The sequence below is a fragment of the Chiloscyllium punctatum genome, chromosome 38 (genome assembly GCF_047496795.1).
Source record: "Chiloscyllium punctatum isolate Juve2018m chromosome 38, sChiPun1.3, whole genome shotgun sequence".
NCBI classification, from domain to species: domain Eukaryota; kingdom Metazoa; phylum Chordata; class Chondrichthyes; order Orectolobiformes; family Hemiscylliidae; genus Chiloscyllium; species Chiloscyllium punctatum.
This window is the reverse complement of record NC_092776.1, coordinates 64,997,979-65,014,496: the sequence shown is the minus strand read 5'-3', so window position 1 is coordinate 65,014,496 and position 16,518 is coordinate 64,997,979.

Below are 16,518 nucleotides of genomic sequence, written 5' to 3'. Positions count from 1 at the left end.
TGAACGAGTGCAGTAGGATTCACTAAATAAGTGAGTTAGGTTTGTTCGTTTGAAACAAGGAATAATGTTTGATTCATTGAATCAATCATTGCAGCTTGATTCATTGCTTCAATGAATGCAGATTGTTTCATTAAATTGAATGAATTAAACTGACAAATTGAATGAATGAGAGAAAGCTCTGCTCATTGAATTAAGACGGACAGTTTGGTTCATGTCGTGAACATGTGCAATTTGATAGAGACAATGCGTGAAAATTGTGCATTAAATGAATGAGAGTAGCTCTACTCATTGAATGTATGAGTGCAGCCTCTTTTATTGAATGAACGTATATGCAGTTTGGTTTACAAAATAAGGGAGATAGCTTTATTTCATTGAAACAAGGGATAAGGTTTGATTCATTGAATCACTGATTTTCGTTCGATTCAACGATTCAATGAATGCAGTTTGTTTCATTGAATGAAAGCGTTAAGCTTGACACAATGAATGCATGAAAGTTGCTCTACTTATTGAATAGACAAGAGCAGCCTCTTTCATTGAATGAACGCTTGCACTTTCATTCACGAAATAAGCGTGTTAAGTTTGTTTCATTGAAACATTGAATAACATTTGATTGACTGAAACAATCATTAAAGTTTGATTCACAATGAATCAAGAATGCAGTTTGTTTTTATTTAATTGAATGAATTAAATTGACACATTGAATTAATGAGAGAAGCTCTGCTCATTGAATTAAGACAATGCGTGAAAGTTTTGCCATTGAATGAATGAGAGTAGCTCTGCTCAATGAATAGAAAAGTGCAGCCCCTTTCATTAAGTGAACGTATTTGGTTCATTAAACAAGTGAGAAACTTTTGTTCCATTAAAACAAGGAATAAGGATTGAATCATTGAATTATTGATTGTAGATTGATTAAGTGATTCAACGAATGCAGATTGTTTCATTGAATGAAAGCGATAAGCTTGACACAATGAATGAATGAGAGTAGCTCTACTCATTGAATTGACAGTGCAGCCTCTTTCATTGAAAGAACGTGTACAGTTTCATTCACTAAATCAGCGTGTTAAAGTTTGTTTCATTCAAACATTGAATGACGTTTGATGCATTGAAACGATCATTAAAGCTTGATTCAATGAATCAAGAATGCGAATTGTTTCATTGAATGAAAGCGTTATGCTTGAAACATTGAATGAATGATAGAAGCTCTACTCATTGAATGAACACCTACAAGTTTGGTTCATGGAGTGAATGTGTTCCATTTGATTGAGACATGAGTGAAGCTTTTGTGACATTGAATGCATGAGTAGCTGTATTCATTGAATTGACAAATGTAGTTTGCTTCATGAATTAAACGTGTGCAATTTGTTTGATTGAATCAATGTGTTAAGAGTAACTCTACTCATTGACTTATCATCTGCAGTCTGTTTCATTGAATGAACGAGTGCAGTAGGATTCACTAAATAAGTGAGTTACGTTTGTTCGTTTGAAACAAGGAATAAGGATTGAATGATTGAATCATTGATTGTAGTTGAATTAAATGATTCAATTAATGCAGATTATTTCATTGAATGAAAGTGATAAGATTGACACATTGAATGCTCTACGCATTGAATGGACATCAGTTTGCTTGATGGAGTGAATGTGTGCAGTTTGATTTAGACAATGTGTGAAGCTTGTGACAGTGAATGAATGACTGGCTGTATTTATTGAATTGACCAATCCAGTTTGCTTCATGAAGTAAATATGCGCAATTTGTTTGATTGAATCAATGCTTAAAGAGTAACTCTACTCATTGAAATATCATGTGCAGTCTGTTTCATAGAATGAACGAGTGTAGTAGGATTCACTAAATAAGTGAGTTAGGTTTGTTCAATTGAAACAAGGAATAATGTTTGATTCATTGAATCAATCATTGCAGCTTGATTCAATGCTTCAATGAAAGCAGATTGTTTCATTAAATTGAATGAATTAAACTGACAAATTGAATGAATGTGAGAAAGCTCTGCTCATTGAATTAAGACGGGCAGTTTGGTTCATGTCGTGAACATGTGCAATTTGATAGAGACAATGCGTGAAAATTGTGCATTAAATGAATGAGAGTAGCTCTACTCATTGAATGTATGAGTGCAGCCTCTTTTATTGAATGAACGTATATGCAGTTTGGTTTACAAAATAAGGGAGATAGCTTTATTTCATTGAAACAAGGGATAAGGTTTGATTCATTGAATCACTGATTTTCGTTCGATTCAACGATTCAATGAATGCAGTTTGTTTCATTGAATGAAAGCGTTAAGCTTGACACAATGAATGCATGAAAGTTGCTCTACTTATTGAATAGACAAGAGCAGCCTCTTTCATTGAATGAACGCTTGCACTTTCATTCACGAAATAAGCGTGTTAAGTTTGTTTCATTGAAACATTGAATAACATTTGATTGACTGAAACAATCATTAAAGTTTGATTCACAATGAATCAAGAATGCAGTTTGTTTTTATTTAATTGAATGAATTAAATTGACACATTGAATTAATGAGAGAAGCTCTGCTCATTGAATTAAGACAATGCGTGAAAGTTTTGCCATTGAATGAATGAGAGTAGCTCTGCTCAATGAATAGAAAAGTGCAGCCCCTTTCATTAAGTGAACGTATTTGGTTCATTAAACAAGTGAGAAACTTTTGTTCCATTAAAACAAGGAATAAGGATTGAATCATTGAATTATTGATTGTAGATTGATTAAGTGATTCAACGAATGCAGATTGTTTCATTGAATGAAAGCGATAAGCTTGACACAATGAATGAATGAGAGTAGCTCTACTCATTGAATTGACAGTGCAGCCTCTTTCATTGAAAGAACGTGTACAGTTTCATTCACTAAATCAGCGTGTTAAAGTTTGTTTCATTCAAACATTGAATGACGTTTGATGCATTGAAACGATCATTAAAGCTTGATTCAATGAATCAAGAATGCGAATTGTTTCATTGAATGAAAGCGTTATGCTTGAAACATTGAATGAATGATAGAAGCTCTACTCATTGAATGAACACCTACAAGTTTGGTTCATGGAGTGAATGTGTTCCATTTGATTGAGACATGAGTGAAGCTTTTGTGACATTGAATGCATGAGTAGCTGTATTCATTGAATTGACAAATGTAGTTTGCTTCATGAATTAAACGTGTGCAATTTGTTTGATTGAATCAATGTGTTAAGAGTAACTCTACTCATTGACTTATCATCTGCAGTCTGTTTCATTGAATGAACGAGTGCAGTAGGATTCACTAAATAAGTGAGTTACGTTTGTTCGTTTGAAACAAGGAATAAGGATTGAATGATTGAATCATTGATTGTAGTTGAATTAAATGATTCAATTAATGCAGATTATTTCATTGAATGAAAGTGATAAGATTGACACATTGAATGCTCTACGCATTGAATGGACATCAGTTTGCTTGATGGAGTGAATGTGTGCAGTTTGATTTAGACAATGTGTGAAGCTTGTGACAGTGAATGAATGACTGGCTGTATTTATTGAATTGACCAATCCAGTTTGCTTCATGAAGTAAATATGCGCAATTTGTTTGATTGAATCAATGCTTAAAGAGTAACTCTACTCATTGAAATATCATGTGCAGTCTGTTTCATAGAATGAACGAGTGTAGTAGGATTCACTAAATAAGTGAGTTAGGTTTGTTCAATTGAAACAAGGAATAATGTTTGATTCATTGAATCAATCATTGCAGCTTGATTCAATGCTTCAATGAAAGCAGATTGTTTCATTAAATTGAATGAATTAAACTGACAAATTGAATGAATGTGAGAAAGCTCTGCTCATTGAATTAAGACGGGCAGTTTGGTTCATGTCGTGAACATGTGCAATTTGATAGAGACAATGCGTGAAAATTGTGCATTAAATGAATGAGAGTAGCTCTACTCATTGAATGTATGAGTGCAGCCTCTTTTATTGAATGAACGTATATGCAGTTTGGTTTACAAAATAAGGGAGATAGCTTTATTTCATTGAAACAAGGGATAAGGTTTGATTCATTGAATCACTGATTTTCGTTCGATTCAACGATTCAATGAATGCAGTTTGTTTCATTGAATGAAAGCGTTAAGCTTGACACATTGAATGAATGAAAGTTGCTCTACTTATTGAATAGACAAGAGCAGCCTCTTTCATTGAATGAACGCTTGCACTTTCATTCACGAAATAAGCGTGTTAAGTTTGTTTCATTGAAACATTGAATAACATTTGATTGACTGAAACAATCATTAAAGTTTGATTCAATGAATCAAGAATGCAGTTTGTTTTTATTTAATTGAATGAATTAAATTGACACATTGAATTAATGAGAGAAGCTCTGCTCATTGAATTAAGACAATGCGTGAAAGTTTTGCCATTGAATGAATGAGAGTAGCTCTGCTCAATGAATAGAAAAGTGCAGCCTCTTTCATTAAGTGAACGTATTTGGTTCATTAAACAAGTGAGAAACTTTTGTTCCATTAAAACAAGGAATAAGGATTGAATCATTGAATTATTGATTGTAGATTGATTAAGTGATTCAACGAATGCAGATTGTTTCATTGAATGAAAGCGATAAGCTTGACACAATGAATGAATGAGAGTAGCTCTACTCATTGAATTGACAGTGCAGCCTCTTTCATTGAAAGAACGTGTACAGTTTCATTCACTAAATCAGCGTGTTAAAGTTTGTTTCATTCAAACATTGAATGACGTTTGATGCATTGAAACGATCATTAAAGCTTGATTCAATGAATCAAGAATGCGAATTGTTTCATTGAATGAAAGCGTTATGCTTGAAACATTGAATGAATGATAGAAGCTCTACTCATTGAATGAACACCTACAAGTTTGGTTCATGGAGTGAATGTGTTCAATTTGATTGAGACATGAGTGAAGCTTTTGTGACATTGAATGCATGAGTAGCTGTATTCATTGAATTGACAAATGTAGTTTGCTTCATGAATTAAACGTGTGCAATTTGTTTGATTGAATCAATGTGTTAAGAGTAACTCTACTCATTGAATTATCATCTGCAGTCTGTTTCATTGAATGAACGAGTGCAGTAGGATTCACTAAATAAGTGAGTTAGGTTTGTTCGTTTTAAACAAGGAATAATGTTTGATTCATTGAATCAATCATTGCAGCTTGATTCATTGCTTCAATGAATGCAGATTGTTTCATTAAATTGAATGAATTAAACTGACAAATTGAATGAATGAGAGAAAGCTCTGCTCATTGAATTAAGACGGACAGTTTGGTTCATGTCGTGAACATGTGCAATTTGATAGAGACAATGCGTGAAAATTGTGCATTAAATGAATGAGAGTAGCTCTACTCATTGAATGTATGAGTGCAGCCTCTTTTATTGAATGAACGTATATGCAGTTTGGTTTACAAAATAAGGGAGATAGCTTTATTTCATTGAAACAAGGGATAAGGTTTGATTCATTGAATCACTGATTTTCGTTCGATTCAACGATTCAATGAATGCAGTTTGTTTCATTGAATGAAAGCGTTAAGCTTGACACATTGAATGAATGAAAGTTGCTCTACTTATTGAATAGACAAGAGCAGCCTCTTTCATTGAATGAACGCTTGCACTTTCATTCACGAAATAAGCGTGTTAAGTTTGTTTCATTGAAACATTGAATAACATTTGATTGACTGAAACAATCATTAAAGTTTGATTCACAATGAATCAAGAATGCAGTTTGTTTTTATTTAATTGAATGAATTAAATTGACACATTGAATTAATGAGAGAAGCTCTGCTCATTGAATTAAGACAATGCGTGAAAGTTTTGCCATTGAATGAATGAGAGTAGCTCTGCTCAATGAATTGAAAAGTGCAGCCTCTTTCATTAAGTGAACGTATTTGGTTCATTAAACAAGTGAGAAACTTTTGTTCCATTAAAACAAGGAATAAGGATTGAATCATTGAATTATTGATTGTAGATTGATTAAGTGATTCAACGAATGCAGATTGTTTCATTGAATGAAAGCGATAAGCTTGACACAATGAATGAATGAGAGTAGCTCTACTCATTGAATTGACAGTGCAGCCTCTTTCATTGAAAGAACGTGTACAGTTTCATTCACTAAATCAGCGTGTTAAAGTTTGTTTCATTCAAACATTGAATGACGTTTGATGCATTGAAACGATCATTAAAGCTTGATTCAATGAATCAAGAATGCGAATTGTTTCATTGAATGAAAGCGTTATGCTTGAAACATTGAATGAATGATAGAAGCTCTACTCATTGAATGAACACCTACAAGTTTGGTTCATGGAGTGAATGTGTTCAATTTGATTGAGACATGAGTGAAGCTTTTGTGACATTGAATGCATGAGTAGCTGTATTCATTGAATTGACAAATGTAGTTTGCTTCATGAATTAAACGTGTGCAATTTGTTTGATTGAATCAATGTGTTAAGAGTAACTCTACTCATTGAATTATCATCTGCAGTCTGTTTCATTGAATGAACGAGTGCAGTAGGATTCACTAAATAAGTGAGTTAGGTTTGTTCGTTTGAAACAAGGAATAATGTTTGATTCATTGAATCAATCATTGCAGCTTGATTCATTGCTTCAATGAATGCAGATTGTTTCATTAAATTGAATGAATTAAACTGACAAATTGAATGAATGAGAGAAAGCTCTGCTCATTGAATTAAGACGGACAGTTTGGTTCATGTCGTGAACATGTGCAATTTGATAGAGACAATGCGTGAAAATTGTGCATTAAATGAATGAGAGTAGCTCTACTCATTGAATGTATGAGTGCAGCCTCTTTTATTGAATGAACGTATATGCAGTTTGGTTTACAAAATAAGGGAGATAGCTTTATTTCATTGAAACAAGGGATAAGGTTTGATTCATTGAATCACTGATTTTCGTTCGATTCAACGATTCAATGAATGCAGTTTGTTTCATTGAATGAAAGCGTTAAGCTTGACACATTGAATGAATGAAAGTTGCTCTACTTATTGAATAGACAAGAGCAGCCTCTTTCATTGAATGAACGCTTGCACTTTCATTCACGAAATAAGCGTGTTAAGTTTGTTTCATTGAAACATTGAATAACATTTGATTGACTGAAACAATCATTAAAGTTTGATTCACAATGAATCAAGAATGCAGTTTGTTTTTATTTAATTGAATGAATTAAATTGACACATTGAATTAATGAGAGAAGCTCTGCTCATTGAATTAAGACAATGCGTGAAAGTTTTGCCATTGAATGAATGAGAGTAGCTCTGCTCAATGAATAGAAAAGTGCAGCCTCTTTCATTAAGTGAACGTATTTGGTTCATTAAACAAGTGAGAAACTTTTGTTCCATTAAAACAAGGAATAAGGATTGAATCATTGAATTATTGATTGTAGATTGATTAAGTGATTCAACGAATGCAGATTGTTTCATTGAATGAAAGCGATAAGCTTGACACAATGAATGAATGAGAGTAGCTCTACTCATTGAATTGACAGTGCAGCCTCTTTCATTGAAAGAACGTGTACAGTTTCATTCACTAAATCAGCGTGTTAAAGTTTGTTTCATTCAAACATTGAATGACGTTTGATGCATTGAAACGATCATTAAAGCTTGATTCAATGAATCAAGAATGCGAATTGTTTCATTGAATGAAAGCGTTATGCTTGAAACATTGAATGAATGATAGAAGCTCTACTCATTGAATGAACACCTACAAGTTTGGTTCATGGAGTGAATGTGTTCAATTTGATTGAGACATGAGTGAAGCTTTTGTGACATTGAATGCATGAGTAGCTGTATTCATTGAATTGACAAATGTAGTTTGCTTCATGAATTAAACGTGTGCAATTTGTTTGATTGAATCAATGTGTTAAGAGTAACTCTACTCATTGAATTATCATCTGCAGTCTGTTTCATTGAATGAACGAGTGCAGTAGGATTCACTAAATAAGTGAGTTAGGTTTGTTCGTTTTAAACAAGGAATAATGTTTGATTCATTGAATCAATCATTGCAGCTTGATTCATTGCTTCAATGAATGCAGATTGTTTCATTAAATTGAATGAATTAAACTGACAAATTGAATGAATGAGAGAAAGCTCTGCTCATTGAATTAAGACGGACAGTTTGGTTCATGTCGTGAACATGTGCAATTTGATAGAGACAATGCGTGAAAATTGTGCATTAAATGAATGAGAGTAGCTCTACTCATTGAATGTATGAGTGCAGCCTCTTTTATTGAATGAACGTATATGCAGTTTGGTTTACAAAATAAGGGAGATAGCTTTATTTCATTGAAACAAGGGATAAGGTTTGATTCATTGAATCACTGATTTTCGTTCGATTCAACGATTCAATGAATGCAGTTTGTTTCATTGAATGAAAGCGTTAAGCTTGACACATTGAATGAATGAAAGTTGCTCTACTTATTGAATAGACAAGAGCAGCCTCTTTCATTGAATGAACGCTTGCACTTTCATTCACGAAATAAGCGTGTTAAGTTTGTTTCATTGAAACATTGAATAACATTTGATTGACTGAAACAATCATTAAAGTTTGATTCACAATGAATCAAGAATGCAGTTTGTTTTTATTTAATTGAATGAATTAAATTGACACATTGAATTAATGAGAGAAGCTCTGCTCATTGAATTAAGACAATGCGTGAAAGTTTTGCCATTGAATGAATGAGAGTAGCTCTGCTCAATGAATTGAAAAGTGCAGCCTCTTTCATTAAGTGAACGTATTTGGTTCATTAAACAAGTGAGAAACTTTTGTTCCATTAAAACAAGGAATAAGGATTGAATCATTGAATTATTGATTGTAGATTGATTAAGTGATTCAACGAATGCAGATTGTTTCATTGAATGAAAGCGATAAGCTTGACACAATGAATGAATGAGAGTAGCTCTACTCATTGAATTGACAGTGCAGCCTCTTTCATTGAAAGAACGTGTACAGTTTCATTCACTAAATCAGCGTGTTAAAGTTTGTTTCATTCAAACATTGAATGACGTTTGATGCATTGAAACGATCATTAAAGCTTGATTCAATGAATCAAGAATGCGAATTGTTTCATTGAATGAAAGCGTTATGCTTGAAACATTGAATGAATGATAGAAGCTCTACTCATTGAATGAACACCTACAAGTTTGGTTCATGGAGTGAATGTGTTCAATTTGATTGAGACATGAGTGAAGCTTTTGTGACATTGAATGCATGAGTAGCTGTATTCATTGAATTGACAAATGTAGTTTGCTTCATGAATTAAACGTGTGCAATTTGTTTGATTGAATCAATGTGTTAAGAGTAACTCTACTCATTGAATTATCATCTGCAGTCTGTTTCATTGAATGAACGAGTGCAGTAGGATTCACTAAATAAGTGAGTTAGGTTTGTTCGTTTGAAACAAGGAATAATGTTTGATTCATTGAATCAATCATTGCAGCTTGATTCATTGCTTCAATGAATGCAGATTGTTTCATTAAATTGAATGAATTAAACTGACAAATTGAATGAATGAGAGAAAGCTCTGCTCATTGAATTAAGACGGACAGTTTGGTTCATGTCGTGAACATGCGCAATTTGATAGAGACAATGCGTGAAAATTGTGCATTAAATGAATGAGAGTAGCTCTACTCATTGAATGTATGAGTGCAGCCTCTTTTATTGAATGAACGTATATGCAGTTTGGTTTACAAAATAAGGGAGATAGCTTTATTTCATTGAAACAAGGGATAAGGTTTGATTCATTGAATCACTGATTTTCGTTCGATTCAACGATTCAATGAATGCAGTTTGTTTCATTGAATGAAAGCGTTAAGCTTGACACAATGAATGAATGAAAGTTGCTCTACTTATTGAATAGACAAGAGCAGCCTCTTTCATTGAATGAACGCTTGCACTTTCATTCACGAAATAAGCGTGTTAAGTTTGTTTCATTGAAACATTGAATAACATTTGATTGACTGAAACAATCATTAAAGTTTGATTCACAATGAATCAAGAATGCAGTTTGTTTTTATTTAATTGAATGAATTAAATTGACACATTGAATTAATGAGAGAAGCTCTGCTCATTGAATTAAGACAATGCGTGAAAGTTTTGCCATTGAATGAATGAGAGTAGCTCTGCTCAATGAATAGAAAAGTGCAGCCCCTTTCATTAAGTGAACGTATTTGGTTCATTAAACAAGTGAGAAACTTTTGTTCCATTAAAACAAGGAATAAGGATTGAATCATTGAATTATTGATTGTAGATTGATTAAGTGATTCAACGAATGCAGATTGTTTCATTGAATGAAAGCGATAAGCTTGACACAATGAATGAATGAGAGTAGCTCTACTCATTGAATTGACAGTGCAGCCTCTTTCATTGAAAGAACGTGTACAGTTTCATTCACTAAATCAGCGTGTTAAAGTTTGTTTCATTCAAACATTGAATGACGTTTGATGCATTGAAACGATCATTAAAGCTTGATTCAATGAATCAAGAATGCGAATTGTTTCATTGAATGAAAGCGTTATGCTTGAAACATTGAATGAATGATAGAAGCTCTACTCATTGAATGAACACCTACAAGTTTGGTTCATGGAGTGAATGTGTTCCATTTGATTGAGACATGAGTGAAGCTTTTGTGACATTGAATGCATGAGTAGCTGTATTCATTGAATTGACAAATGTAGTTTGCTTCATGAATTAAACGTGTGCAATTTGTTTGATTGAATCAATGTGTTAAGAGTAACTCTACTCATTGACTTATCATCTGCAGTCTGTTTCATTGAATGAACGAGTGCAGTAGGATTCACTAAATAAGTGAGTTACGTTTGTTCGTTTGAAACAAGGAATAAGGTTTGAATCATTGAATCAATCATTGCAGCTTGATTCATTGCTTCAATGAATGCAGATTGTTTCATTAAATTGAATGAATTAAACAGACAAATTGAATGAATGAGAGAAAGCTCTGCTCATTGAATTAAGACGGACAGTTTGGTTCATGTCATGAACATGTGCAATTTGATAGAGACAATGCGTGAAAATTGTGCATTAAATGAATGAGAGTAGCTCTACTCATTGAATGTATGAGTGCAGCCTCTTTTATTGAATGAACGTATATGCAGTTTGGTTTACAAAATAAGGGAGATAGCTTTATTTCATTGAAACAAGGGATAAGGTTTGATTCATTGAATCACTGATTTTCGTTCGATTCAACGATTCAATGAATGCAGTTTGTTTCATTGAATGAAAGCGTTAAGCTTGACACATTGAATGAATGAAAGTTGCTCTACTTATTGAATAGACAAGAGCAGCCTCTTTCATTGAATGAACGCTTGCACTTTCATTCACGAAATAAGCGTGTTAAGTTTGTTTCATTGAAACATTGAATAACATTTGATTGACTGAAACAATCATTAAAGTTTGATTCAATGAATCAAGAATGCAGTTTGTTTTTATTTAATTGAATGAATTAAATTGACACATTGAATTAATGAGAGAAGCTCTGCTCATTGCATTAAGACAATGCGTGAAAGTTTTGCCATTGAATGAATGAGAGTAGCTCTACTCAATGAATAGAAAAGTGCAGCCTCTTTCATTAAGTGAACGTATTTGGTTCATTAAACAAGTGAGAAAGTTTTGTTCCATTGAAACAAGGAATAAGGATTGAATCATTGAATTATTGATTGTAGATTGATTAAGTGATTCAACGAATGCAGATTGTTTCATTGAATGAAAGCGATAAGCTTGACACAATGAATGAATGAGAGTAGCTCTACTCATTGAATTGACAGTGCAGCCTCTTTCATTGAAAGAACGTGTACAGTTTCATTCACTAAATCAGCGTGTTAAAGTTTGTTTCATTCAAACATTGAATGACGTTTGATGCATTGAAACGATCATTAAAGCTTGATTCAATGAATCAAGAATGCGAATTGTTTCATTGAATGAAAGCGTTATGCTTGAAACATTGAATGAATGATCGAAGCTCTACTCATTGAATGAACACCTACAAGTTTGGTTCATGGAGTGAATGTGTTCAATTTGATTGAGACATGAGTGAAGCTTTTGTGACATTGAATGCATGAGTAGCTGTATTCATTGAATTGACAAATGTAGTTTGCTTCATGAATTAAACGTGTGCAATTTGTTTGATTGAATCAATGTGTTAAGAGTAACTCTACTCATTGAATTATCATCTGCAGTCTGTTTCATTGAATGAACGAGTGCAGTAGGATTCACTAAATAAGTGAGTTAGGTTTGTTCGATTGAAACAAGGAATAAGGTTTGAATCATTGAATCAATTATTGTAGTTTGATTCAATGATTCAATGAATGCAGTTTGTTTCATTAAATTGATTGAATTAAATACACTCATTGAATGAACGAGAGAAGCTCTGCTCAATGAATAGAAACATGCAGCGTCTTGCATTGAGTGAACGTATGCAGCTTGGTTCACAAAATAAGGGAGATAGATTTGTTTCATTGACCCAAGGAATAAGGTTTGATGCATTGAATCAATGATTTTAGTTTGATTTAATGATTCAATGAATGCAGTTTGTTTCATTGAATGAGAGCCTTCTGCTTGACACATTGAGTGAATGAAATGAGCTCTTCTCATTGAATAGACAATTGCAGCCTCTTTCATTGAATGAACGCTTGCAGATTCGTTCACGAAATAAGCGTGTTAAGTTTGTTTCATTGAAAGATTGAATAACGTTGGATTCACTGAATCAATCATTAAAGTTTGATTCAATGAATCAAGAATGCAGTTTGTTTCGTTAAATGAAAACGGTGAGCGTTACACATTGAATGTATGAGATTACCTCTACTCATTGAATTAAGACGGTCAATTTGGTTCATGTCGTGATAGTGCGCAGTTTGATAGAGACAGTGCGTGAAACTTGTGCCATTGAATGATCGAGAGTACTCATTGAATAGACAAGTGCAGCCTTTTTCATTAAATGAGCGTGTGCAGTTTGGTTCACTAAGTAAAGGAGATAGGTTTGTTCCATTGAAACAAGGAATAAGGATTGAATGATTGAATCATTGATTGTAGTTGAATTAAATGATTCAATTAATGCAGATTATTTCATTGAATGAAAGCGATAAGATTGACACATTGAATGCTCTACGCATTGAATGGACATCAGTTTGCTTGATGGAGTGAATGTGTGCAGTTTGATTGAGACAATGTGTGAAGCTTGTGACAGTGAATGAATGACTGGCTGTATTCATTGAATTGACCAATCTAGTTTGCTTCATGAAGTAAATATGCGCAATTTGTTTGATTGAATCAATGCTTTAAGAGTAACTCTACTCATTGAAATATCATGTGCAGTCTGTTTCATAGAATGAACGAGTGTAGTTGAATTCACTAAATAAGTGAGTTACGTTTGTTGGATTTTTGCAAGGAATAAGGTTTGAATCATTGAATTATTGATTGTAGATTGATTAAGTGATTCAACGAATGCAGATTGTTTCATTGAATGAAAGCGATAAGCTTGACACAATGAATGAATGAGAGTAGCTCTACTCATTGAATTGACAGTGCAGCCTCTTTCATTGAAAGAACGTGTACAGTTTCATTCACTAAATCAGCGGGTTAAAGTTTGTTTCATTGAAACATTGAATAACGTTTGATGCATTGAAACAATCATTAAAGCTTGATTCAATGAATCAAGAATGCGAATTGTTTCATTGAATGAAAGCGTTATGCTTGAAACATTGAATGAATGATAGAAGCTCTACTCATTGAATGAAGACCTACAAGTTTGGTTCATGGAGTGAATGTGTTCAATTTGATTGAGACATGAGTGAAGCTTTTGTGACATTGAATGAATGAGTAGCTGTATTCATTGAATTGACAAATGTAGTTTGCTTCGTGATCTAAACGTGTGCAATTTGTTTGATTGAATCAATATGTTAAGAGTAACTCTACTCATTGAATTATCATCTGCAGTCTGTTTCATTGAATGAACGAGTGTAGTAGGATTCACTAAATAAGTGAGTTAGGTTTGTTCGATTGAAACAAGGAATAATGTTTGATTCATTGAATCAATCATTGCAGCTTGATTCATTGCTTCAATGAATGCAGATTGTTTCATTAAATTGAATGAATTAAACTGACAAATTGAATGAATGAGAGAAAGCTCTGCTCATTGAATTAAGACGGACAGTTTGGTTCATGTCATGAACATGTGCAATTTGATAGAGACAATGCGTGAAAATTGTGCATTAAATGAATGAGAGTAGCTCTACTCATTGAATGTATGAGTGCAGCCTCTTTTATTGAATGAACGTATATGCAGTTTGGTTTACAAAATAAGGGAGATAGCTTTATTTCATTGAAACAAGGGATAAGGTTTGATTCATTGAATCACTGATTTTCGTTCGATTCAACGATTCAATTAATGCAGTTTGTTTCATTGAATGAAAGCGTTAAGCTTGACACATTGAATGAATGAAAGTTGCTCTACTTATTGAATAGACAAGAGCAGCCTCTTTCATTGAATGAACGCTTGCACTTTCATTCACGAAATAAGCGTGTTAAGTTTGTTTCATTGAAACATTGAATAACATTTGATTGACTGAAACAATCATTAAAGTTTGATTCAATGAATCAAGAATGCAGTTTGTTTTTATTTAATTGAATGAATTAAATTGACACATTGAATTAATGAGAGAAGTTCTGCTCATTGAATTAAGACAATGCGTGAAAGTTTTGCCATTGAATGAATGAGAGTAGCTCTACTCAATGAATAGAAAAGTGCAGCCTTTTTCATTAAGTGAACGTATTTGGTTCATTAAACAAGTGAGAAAGTTTTGTTCCATTGAAACAAGGAATAAGGATTGAATCATTGAATTATTGATTGTAGATTGATTAAGTGATTCAACGAATGCAGATTGTTTCATTGAATGAAAGCGATAAGCTTGACACAATGAATGAATGAGAGTAGCTCTACTCATTGAATTGACAGTGCAGCCTCTTTCATTGAAAGAACGTGTACAGTTTCATTCACTAAATCAGCGTGTTAAAGTTTGTTTCATTCAAACATTGAATGACGTTTGATGCATTGAAACGATCATTAAAGCTTGATTCAATGAATCAAGAATGCGAATTGTTTCATTGAATGAAAGCGTTATGCTTGAAACATTGAATGAATGATCGAAGCTCTACTCGTTGAATGAACACCTACAAGTTTGGTTCATGGAGTGAATGTGTTCAATTTGATTGAGACATGAGTGAAGCTTTTGTGACATTGAATGCATGAGTAGCTGTATTCATTGAATTGACAAATGTAGTTTGCTTCATGATCTAAACGTGTGCAATTTGTTTGATTGAATCAATGTGTTAAGAGTAACTCTACTCATTGAATTATCATCTGCAGTCTGTTTCATTGAATGAACGAGTGCAGTAGGATTCACTAAATAAGTGAGTTAGGTTTGTTCGATTGAAACAAGGAATAAGGTTTGAATCATTGAATCAATCATTGCAGCTTGATTCATTGCTTCAATGAATGCAGATTGTTTATTAAATTGAATGAATTAAACTGACAAATTGAATGAATGAGAGAAAGCTCTGCTCATTGAATTAAGACGGACAGTTTGGTTCATGTCATGAACATGTGCAATTTGATAGAGACAATGCGTGAAAATTGTGCATTAAATGAATGAGAGTAGCTCTACTCATTGAATGTATGAGTGCAGCCTCTTTTATTGAATGAACGTATATGCAGTTTGGTTTACAAAATAAGGGAGATAGCTTTATTTCATTGAAACAAGGGATAAGGTTTGATTCATTGAATCACTGATTTTCGTTCGATTCAACGATTCAATGAATGCAGTTTGTTTCATTGAATGAAAGCGTAAAGCTTGACACATTGAATGAATGAAAGTTGCTCTACTTATTGAATAGACAAGAGCAGCCTCTTTCATTGAATGAACGCTTGCACTTTCATTCACGAAATAAGCGTGTTAAGTTTGTTTCATTGAAACATTGAATAACATTTGATTGACTGAAACAAACATTAAAGTTTGATTCAATGAATCAAGAATGCAGTTTGTTTTTATTTAATTGAATGAATTAAATTGACACATTGAATTAATGAGAGAAGCTCTGCTCATTGAATTAAGACAAGGCGTGAAAGTTTTGCCATTGAATGAATGAGAGTAGCTCTACTCAATGAATAGAAAAGTGCAGCCTCTTTCATTAAGTGAACGTATTTGGTTCATTAAACAAGTGAGAAAGTTTTGTTCCATTGAAACAAGGAATAAGGATTGAATCATTGAATTATTGATTGTAGATTGATTAAGTGATTCAACGAATGCAGATTGTTTCATTGAATGAAAGCGATAAGCTTGACACAATGAATGAATGAGAGTAGCTCTACTCATTGAATTGACAGTGCAGCCTCTTTCATTGAAAGAACGTGTACAGTTTCATTCACTAAATCAGCGTGTTAAAGTTTGTTTCATTCAAACATTGAATGACGTTTGATGCATTGAAACGAT